The sequence below is a fragment of the Cynara cardunculus genome (genome assembly GCF_001531365.2).
Source record: "Cynara cardunculus var. scolymus isolate 2C chromosome LG 1, CcrdV1, whole genome shotgun sequence".
Taxonomy (NCBI): Eukaryota; Viridiplantae; Streptophyta; class Magnoliopsida; order Asterales; family Asteraceae; genus Cynara; species Cynara cardunculus.
Window position 1 is genome coordinate 48,224,740 of NC_037528.1, and position 10,218 is coordinate 48,234,957.

Below are 10,218 nucleotides of genomic sequence, written 5' to 3' on the forward strand. Positions count from 1 at the left end.
TGAGACCATATTTTTACACTTGAAACTTCACAGTAAAAAAATTGTGAAGGTAACTTTCACAATGTTTTTTGTTGTGAAGATTCAGAGTCTTTCACATTCACAACGTTTTGTTATGAAGTTTCAAATATAAAATTATGGTCTCACGGATCTCACGAAAACATGTTGGTCTCACGTGAACTCAACCCCATATATATATATATATATATATATATATGAATATTTCTAGAAGCATATATATATATATATATATGTGTGTGTGTGAGAGAGAGAGAGAATATTTCTAGGAACTTCTATTCCAAAATTGAAAATTCATTTCAAACAAATTACTTAATGATAGATATGTTTCTTAAAGATGTAGCTTTTTGTACGTTGTTAAATAAAACAACGTAAATTTTTGTGTACGATTTTTTAATCTAAGAATACCTACTTATTATCGTTATTATATAAAATTATTAATATGAAATTGGCTTCTTATATACGTCAATCTTCCATGAAGTATTTTAAATACTATTTTATTTTTATATATTTTTTTTATTGTTATGATTGTGTTGAACAAACATTTTTAATATTTTAGCAATATTTAAATTTATTTTTTAATTAAATTATTCCCTAAATAAGACAATTTTCGTTCTTTTAATAATGAATAGATAGTTATGTTATTTAAGTTTATTATATTTCTAAAATTTGTAATTAAAAATAATGGTTATTAATAAATAAGAATATTTAAATTGAAGAAATTATTTAAAAAATGATTTTTTTTAAATAAATGTAATATTTAATTAAAAGAATAAAATCATGTTTGGGAGAGAGAGAGAGAGAGAACACGCTGTCATGCATTAAGATTTAAGAAGGAACGTCAAATGCCACGTAGGACGCCACGTGAAGTCCACATTGGCAGGGTCCCACACACCGAATATGCATATCGTGGAGCAGGTGGAATGATACGTCGTCGTCTGCTGTGTTGTGGCGGCTACAGGTCACCAACTCCCTTAATTGCGTAGCCTTTGTCGCTTGTTCCATTGGATCCTTCCTTTCATGCGGATGTGATGTTGGTCGGTTTGACCAATTTCTCTTTAACAATAAAATTATATATATATATATATATATATATATATATATAACCTTTCAAATACAACTTATTACACTTGTATAACCAATGTAACTCAATCAATTGAAATATTTATAAAAATAACAAGAGTTTATTTATTATGATTTGAATATTTATGAAAGACGAGTATGATTCATTAATTATGATTAATATTTTATATTATGAAACAATCAAAACTTTTATGAAATCACATATTCATCAAATTAAATAAACGGTTGAGATTGAGTTGTATTGGTTGTACAAATGTAAAAGGTTGTATAATAACTCACATCTCTCTCTCTCTCTCTCTCTCTATATATATATATATATATATATATATAGGAACAATCAAATGCAAATCACTCATATTTGTACAAACTGTATAAACACCTTCATCCGTCGATTTCATTATTTAATCTTATAAATTTTTTTCATATAATATTTTTTTGATATAGTTGTTTCATATATGGTTATGAAATTGTTTCATATAGTACTTATGAAATTTTAATGAAATTGTTTCATGTATTTCTCTACAATTTATATAATGAAAATGATAATATCCATGATTAACACCCTACACAATAAAAATGATTAATCAACCTCTCATAATTACAAAAAAATGAACAAAATGAAAAACTATGATTGGTTGAATGAAGTTTGTACGGATTGTACAAATAACATGGTTTACAAAGTATATTTGTTTTCTCTCTCTATATAATATATACATACATACATACATACATATATATATATATATATACATATATATATATATATAGATGAGCGATCAACTAAAAACCACATTCATTTGTAAAAACCGTACAAACGACCCTTATACGTCGATTTCATTGTTTATTTTTATGAAATTTTTTCATGAAATTGTTTAATCTTGTGAAATTGTTTCATATAATACTTTTTTTGATGAATTTGTTTCATATATGGTTATGAAATTGTTTCATATAATATTTAATGTAATTTTAATGAAACTGTTTCATGTATTTCTCTAAAATTAAAATAATGAAGATGATAATATCCATGATTAAACATCATTCACATGAAAATTTATGATTGGTTGAATGAGGTTTTCACGGTTTTTACAAATTGAGTGGTTTTTATTTGAACGCTCCTCTCTCTCTCTCTCTCTCTCTCTCTCTCTCTCTCTCTATATATATATATATATATATATATATATATATATATAACATGAAAGTAAAAAACAACATATTCAATTGCAAACTTAAGTTTGCAAGTCATGCCTTAAAAGAATGTCCGATCCTTACTAGCCCAACCTGACAACAAACAACTAATGCGTTTGTGTCCTAGATACATACAAAATATTCATCATTGATGATGTATCATTCATCTTGAATGTTGTAAAAAAAATCACGTTCATTATTTATGATGATGACTGACAAAAGGGTGTATATCTCACGTTCTCCTTTGTCCCCGAGTTCCTAACAGAACATATTTGTAACTGAATTTTTCCCCTTTAAAAAGTCAGTAGTTTAAAACTAATTTTATTTGGTAAACATAAATATTTCCAGATCAATTTACGTATAACTCAACCGCTTTTACGGGGCTTTGAGTTAACAATTAGACAAACTGTTAGATCTATGTCGTATTTATTTACTAGCTTTTTCATTTTTCAATATCTGTAAATGTTTGGGTCAGCTTCTACGCACTTTAACAAATAAGACCTTATATTTAACAGTTAGTCAGACAAATCCTTCAATGACTCTAATTAAAGTTAAACTGATGGCATCTAAGAAATAATCCCTCAAATCCTTCAGCCTTTTAATTGTTCAGTATTTGTGGGTGTTTGGATTAGCTTTTACAGACTTTGATTTATGAATTTTTAAATCTTGATTTGATGTTATATGTTTATTCAAATATTGGGTCTATTTTGTATGACGAAAAAAAGTTATTGAACGGTCTTTATATAATAGAAGATAATGGTCTTTGATTTTAAACGTTCTGGAACTTTATTTTTTTTAATATATTCGTAATATTTTATAACAAGTTGTGAATTCATAAACCTTTGTAATATTCTAATTGTTAACAAACGGTTCCTCTTTTATGTTCATACATGTCTGAATTAAGATCGATTTTTTATTTTTAACGAATGGACGTATTATGTATCGTTACTAGAAAAAGACAATCTTACCCTTTTTATAAACCCAAACACAAAAACATATTGTCGTTAAGGGTGCTCAAAAATCCGACCCACCCAATCAACCAAAACCAACGTGAAATAACTCAACCTGAAACAATCCGATGTTTAATCGAGTTGTAAAATTGTCAAACCGTAGATATTGGGTTACTATTATTTGAACTCAACTCAACCCGATGAATCCGATATCCTTTTATTTCTTGGATTTAATATGATTGTTGAATTTCTATAAATATATACATCAGACAATTACCCTATTATGTATTCTCTCCATATACACATATTTTCAATCTATTCACATCTCTATATAACTCATTTGTATATATGTTTAGTAACTGTAAACATATATATGTAAATTGTGAAAATTAACTGAATGTGATATACGTAAGAAGTATAGATAAGTTGTATCAAATGGTTGCTGATGAAAAAAAAATTATGAGTAGAGAAAAATATCATATTCAAGATTAAAAAATATTTTAATGTACCAAAGTATCAACCCGACCAACCCGTACGGGTTGGGTTGGGTTGCACTTTGGTTTGGGTTGGGTTGAGTTGGGTTAATATTTTTTCAAATCGCAAAGCATTGGGTTGAGTTGTTCAAATGTCTTCAACCCGATCAACCCAACCCATGAGCACCCCTAACTGTCGTTGCCCACCACCACCATCATTGTCGCCACCACTGCCATTTGTCGTTGCTACCACCACAACAACCGCATTGGTCACTACCATCGTTGTTACCAACGTCGTTGCATCCGCTTCTTCCTCTTCCACCTCCACCGTCGCTGCCAGCCTGCCACTGTCGCCACAAACTAATGATAATGATATTATTGTCGTTGTCTTGTTATTTGTAGTTTAAGTAAGAAAGTATGAAAATGTCATAAATGGGTAATTTGGTCATTTATCATTATTTCATTACAATTTCAAAGTTGCATTCTACGAATCAAACAGACAGATTCCAGTCTATATCATGTCAAGCAAACGCGTTGTCAAATCTAATTCTATTACACTCCAATTCATCAAAATATCAACTTCTTTGACACATTCTATTCATTCCAAAAACAATTTACGAGCCAAACAACCCTACGAAACGACCTTGCTTCAAAAAACAATTTTTCAACATAGTACTGCTCGAGCTCGATCTTAAATGGTTTTTTCAATGTTTGAGCTCGACGCTCATTTAACAATTTCACAAGAAATTCAAACTTTATAAACTTGTTTATGAGCTCGAACTCGATATTTTGATATATGTTTTGCTAAAAGTGTACGTGCTCGTATGAATTGGCTCAGCTCGAAAAACTTAATCGAGTTTTCGAACGAACCAAGTCGAACAGTAGTGTTATAGATCTCGACTCACAAAGTTGAACAAGAGTTATTTCGTAATTGAGCTCACGTAACTTGTTAAAGACTCAGAATTTTTCGTAAGTTTGTTTAAGAAGTGTATTTATAAGTGTATTCATATTCATGGATAGAATAGTTGGATTGAATAATAGGTACTAACTACTAAGTGAAGATTTAAAGAAGCCCAAGAGAACTGAAGGCCCATTTTGATTAAGCCCATATCATATGGCACATATAAATACACTCACCTCTCTCTCTCTCTCTCTCTCTCTCTCTCTCTATATATATATATATATATATATATATATAGGGTTGGGTTCACGTGAGACCAAAGTTTTTCGTGAGACCCTGAAGACCAATTTATGTTCATTGATTAACTTTAAAAGTATACGATCTAATAGTCTAAAATTGCATGATGGCAATTTTGTAATTATTGAAAAGTCTCGTGGCAATTTTATAATTATGAATATTGAGATTGTAGATCTAATCCAAAGATTGAGAATTGATCTTACGAGTCTCACGAAAAAGCTTTGGTCTCATATGATCCCAAGTCTATATATATATATATATATATATTTCAAATGCAACTATGTCTATTTGTACAACCAATGCAACCCAATTAATTGAGATATTTATGAAAATGATGAGAGTTCATTAATTATCATTTGAATATTTATGGAACATGACTAGAGTCATTAATTATGATCAATACCTTATATTAGGAAATAACAAAACTTTTATGAAATAATGTATTTATCACATTAAATGGACGGTTGAGATTGAGTTGTATTGATTGTACAAATGTAAAAAGTTGCATAGTAACTCACATATCTCTCTATCTATCTATATACACACACATTATTTTAATTGTTTTCGCCAATAAGATTGAATGTATTATAATGTTTTACAAAGTTTTTAAAATATATTAATTAATAATATAATTAATGTTGGAACTGTTAACATAGAGATATAAAGTTGATTTTCACCTATTGATGGAAACAAATCAAAATGATATACAACACATGAAATTTGCTCTAAGCTCAACTTTAATTATGATTAAGGGGTTGTTTTTTTAATATTTCATTAACTCTTGTAAGGATAAAGTTGTGTATTGATTAATTTGTCTGTATAGATTGTGAAAGTTTGTTTAGGAGAGTTTTTTCGTAGATGGAATGAGCGTGTTTTTTAATTGGAAATGACAAATTTGGAAAAGCTTGGCTTCTGTATAAAGTTCCTCTCTAGAAGCTTATTGAATAAGCCGTTTTCGATATCATTAAGTCACTCACAAACAATCATGTATAGCTGACTGAATAAGCTATGAGTCCAACTAAACTCATTAAACTGCTAACTAGGAGGCCCTAACTTCCATTTCCAATCCTCGCTACCAATGTGACTCTTGCAAAACTTTCACTTTTACTGGCCACTTTGATGAAATTTGCTGCTAAAAGTATTTGAGTTTCGTTTTTAAATTACTATAAAACTGTTTTGAAAGATCTTATTATGACGTTCACTTAGCACAAAAATGGTATGCATGATTATTGATCTTCTTGTATATGATGCTTGTTTGAATTATTGAATGATAGCTATCAGGTGTTTCTCTTGGTCGAATTTGGCCTCACATCTGATTGAATGAAGAGTTGGCACTATGTGTAACCATATGTTGCAACACCAACATCACAACATGGTGTCACAACACATTTGTGACACGTGTCAAGACCGTTAGCTTCAATAGGGACATTTTGATTTGAAGAATCAAGATTTTTATTTCATTTTGTTTTTCTTAGAAGACGTGAACTGTGTGACAAAATAAGAAGGGACTGAATAAAAGTAACAAATGGGCGAGCCTTAACATTCCAAGCAGGCTCTTAAATATATCGTGAAAAGGTCAAAAAGAAAGAATTCAAATAGAGGAATTCGGAGGAGACACGAAATGACAGTAAAGATTGACAAAGGATTACGATATTTTGTTGATAATCAGATAAATATATGTCAAATATTTAACAGATACGAGGATAAATGTACCCTGCTCATCGTAACTATGAAGGTGTTATAACAACTTAACTTACAATTCATCCAAATAATTAATAATGACTAACCACCAGCACTGAAAGCATCTAATAATCCCCCAACATTTGAAACTATTAATGGAAGTCTAACAAACTGAAACCAGATACTAAATGACTGAAACCATTAATTTGTCAGATACCAAATCAGTACAAAACCAATAACAAAAAACACATATGAAATATGAAATTATTGCCTAGTATTCAACTAGGACTTCCCCTTACTTTTTTTTTCCAACCTGGATATCCAACCTGTTATGCGAGCCGACTAATCCCAGGGCGACCACCTGTTTTGCAGATAGTCCGGAGTCACCGCATTTGAACCTCCGTGGCCACAAGGGGATTTTTATTCCTCCTTGGATTTGAACCCAGGACCTCCATGTACTTTTGACCTTTGGAGCCAAACTCAAACCAATCAGGCACCACCCTTGTGGTTAAATTTCCCTTGCCTTTTGTCATTGTCTGCATGGTTTTCTCCTAAAATACGTGACAGTAGTCAACTATATAAGTTGAGTGAGTTCATGATTTGCTTACTAAAAAACTGAAAACGTCGCAATGAATAATACTAAAATAATGTTGTGAATGTACTGAAACATATATCATGCTGTTGAAACACTTTCATAAACACATGTTACAACGTTATTGAACATGTGGTCTACTGAAACGCTAATGCACAAAGTGTGCACATGTTGAACTAAAGAGCTCTGAAACTAATTTGTATGGTGGAGAACAATTGATACATTCACATGTGATTCATTACAAAGGTCCAAGTGTCGTGAACTGATCTTTACTAAAACCACATTGCTTAATATCCTTTTTCTGAAACTGAAATCACGCGTCGATATTCCCAGACACATACTAAGAGAATAAGAACATTGTTTTTGTGCATAATGTAACTGACGCGTTAAAATAATAACGACATGTTGCAACAGTTTAAACAGACGTGTAATACTCAGCGTGCAACAAAATCTGAAATCATACTAGCCATGTATCTCATATTGTAAGCATATAGACTCACCGAATAACGTTTAACTAAAAGAAATTTAAAATTCAATAAAATAAAATATTGAAAAATCAAAATATATTATATTATTGATTAAACTTTAATTAATAAATAATTAAAAAATAAGTTCGTACAGTACGATATTACTATGATATATGTTTTTAAATACCATATACCAACCAACTTTGTATAGTTGGATTAATGCTACCAACCGATTACAAACGACGCCAATTATATCAGTACCAATTAAATTGGTATAGTCAGTACATGAATTGGTTGGTTTGTCTTTAATCTTGATATAAATCTGACACCCGTAGGGGGTGTTCGGGATTGCTTATTTGAAACAACTTATATTTTTCTACAAAATCACTTATCAACTTATTATAAGTTAGAAGAGTTTAACTTATTCAAAAACTTATTATTACCGGATTGACACCGACATAAGTTGTTTATCAAAACACTAAAAATTGTTTATTGCTGGTGTCACACCGAAATAAGTCAATAAATTGTTTTTATAAGCAATTCCAAATACCCCTTTAATAAAACTGACGTTTACCATTTTTAAGGAATAGTTTTTATTCTTAAAATATATGGATTTTTTTTATTAATTTGGAAAATAAATACAATTAATATTGTTGTGACAAAAATATTTAATCATATTTGGATTTAGAAACACACTTAAGAACGCTACTGAAATCAATAAAACATGGCTAAGCCATTTAACGGTGTTTTTAAATGCTAATTATTTATACTATATTATAAAGTATTTAATAAAAACTCTTAAAAATTATTTTTTATACATAAAGTACTGTTTATTGATGCGTATTACTTAAAATTCAAGATTACAGGTAAATAATGCATAATTACGACTTATTAAAGTTCCATACTTGAATTTATATAACTAACTGTAGATACACATAATCAAATACCGGATAAACATTTTATTTTAAATATAAAAAAATTTAAAATATAATTAGGATAATCACTTTGTTCTAACAAAATACTTAATTACTTCGTTATTAAACCTAAATTAAATTATCTATACTATATTATAAAGCATTTGACAAAAACTTTTAAAAACCATTCTTTATGCATGAAGTACTGTTTATCAATGCATATTACTTAAAATTTTAATATTACAAGTAAATTATGCATATGTACAACTTATTAAAGCTTCATTTTTGAATTCGTATAACTAACTGCTGATAAACATAATCAAATATAAGATAAACATATCATTTTAAATAAAAAAATCTAAAATATAATTAGAATAATCATTGAGTTCTAACATAATTATTATCTTTATAGAAATTATATTGTCAAGTCAAAAATAATTACTTCGTTATTAGACCTAAATTAAATTATAATAAAAAGTTAAATTAAAGAAATTGTATAAAAAAGAAAACTTTTAAATAGTTAATTTTATATTAATATCGGTATATCTTTTCAAAATTTTATAATATCTTCAGATTTATTTTTGTTCAAATATAAAAATAATATTTTTCTCAAAACCACATAAATCGTATTATATTAACAAAGACAAAAAATAAAACAAAATACCAAAAAGATGTATCTCATTGCATTGCGCGAGTACCTTTCTACTAATATAAAAATTGAATTAAAAAATTTACAAAACAAAATAAGAACTTCTAAATGATTAATTTAATATTAATATCGATATATATATATATATATTTTTTAAATTACAAGATATCTTCAAATTTATATTTTATTCAAAAACAAAAACATCATCTTTTTCTTAAAAGCACATAAAACCGTATTACAACAAAAAAATGAAACACTAAAATCGAGAGGTATCTCGCTGCATTGCGCAAGTATCCTTCTAATATTTTTAAAAGAACAAAAATGGGAAATTTTAAAAAAGAATGGTTGAATTCAGAAATAATTCATCCGATTTATTAAATTTGGTTACACATTTAATTGTATCATTAAATTATGTTTCATAAAGTGATGAATCATAAATTTTAAAAGACACATGTTTTGTTATTAAATTCTATTGCTGAAATTGTTCATTTATTTTAAGCAACAAAGTACAAATGTAAACCATGATTAAAAGAATTATATATATATATATATATATATATAATATATCAAACCACAACATGTTTTATATAAAACATGCTTCCAAAAACCCCAATAGGAGGGAGGATTAGTCGACTCACTCAGCGGCTGAGGCTAGCGAGGGCTTTGAGATCGAACCTAGAACATGTTTTATATTTGAGTAAAATCGTCTCATTCATTTGTCAACTGAGCTACATGTCAGAAAAAATAATATATGTTTTAAAAAAAGGACTTATGAGGATCTCTGTGAAAAAAATACTGCTTAAAAGCAAGCATATGTAAATTCATGATCCTTTTGTTGAATTGTCTGTTCTCCTTTGTTAAAACGGGGTTGTGGGATAACAATACAAGCATCGTCCTGTTAGGCAAAGATGCACTCTAGATGGCAAAGAAAAAAGTCGACTAGGGAAAAAGGGGCCATCATGTATTCACAAGTGAGGAACGGGATAGGGGTTTTAGCAACGACTTTTGTCGT